Source organism: Alligator sinensis, unplaced genomic scaffold, assembly GCF_000455745.1.
Source record: "Alligator sinensis unplaced genomic scaffold, ASM45574v1 scaffold1661_1, whole genome shotgun sequence".
Taxonomy (NCBI): Eukaryota; Metazoa; Chordata; order Crocodylia; family Alligatoridae; genus Alligator; species Alligator sinensis.
The window spans coordinates 8,410-9,300 of NW_005844295.1; the positions used below are offsets into that span (position 1 = coordinate 8,410).

General features: G+C 44.0%; 1 pseudogene; it reads left to right on the plus strand.

The window, feature by feature from the left end:
• Positions 1-470, plus strand: part of LOC112549072 — a 962-nt pseudogene extending 492 nt beyond the window's left edge.
• The last annotated feature ends 421 nt before the right edge of the window (positions 471-891 follow it).

The window sequence follows — 891 nt, forward strand, 5'->3', positions numbered from 1 at the left end:
GTCTCCCCTTCTGCCACTCAAATATCATCAACCAGTTCTTCTGTGAAATACCCCAGCTGCTCAAGCTCTCCAGCTCTGGCGCATACCGCAGGGAGCTGGAAGCTGTTGCCTTCAGTGTGTTTTTATGTTTCGGCTGTTTTGCTTTCATCGTTGTGTCGTATGTTCAGATCTTCACCGCAGTGTGGAGCATCCCCTCGGAGCAGGGCCGGCAGAAAGCCTTCTCCACCTGCATTCCTCACCTTATCGTGGTCTCCCTGCTTCTTTCGACTGGTGTCTTTGCCTACATGAAGCCCGTCTCTGACTCCCCGTCCCCTCTGGATCTCCTGGCTGCTGTTCTGTATTGTGTGGTGCCTCCATTGATGAATCCGGTCATCTACAGCATGAGGAACAGGGAGATCCAAGCTGCCCTGAGGAAACTGCTCCACAGGCTGATCCGCTCCAGGAACAATATGTCCATCTTTCTTTCATGACTTTCCTTCTCTTATATTTTTCTTTTCTATTTTACACATGAAATTAGTCTTTTCTCATAATATTGTGTGAATCTTGCATAGTAATAATGAAGGTGGTGGGTTAATTCTGTAACTTTGTAAGGTCAAAGACTTGGTTTTTGTCATTTTGGTTGACACTGTTGAAGTGGGAAAGTAATGTTTCATGCGTCAATTTTACTCTCTTTGCACCATCTAAAATATATCCCATCAATTGCAAGATAATGAAAAAGTAAGAGTTTTCTTTACTAATCGGTGCCATCAATTATTCAGATGACAGACTATACAGGCAAATCTCCAGATGATGTGATACTGGAATGAAATGCAAATACTTTAGGGGGCAGGAATATAGTTCAGATGGATACAGATAGACTCGGGAGCTGGGCTTGAAACAATAAGATGAAGG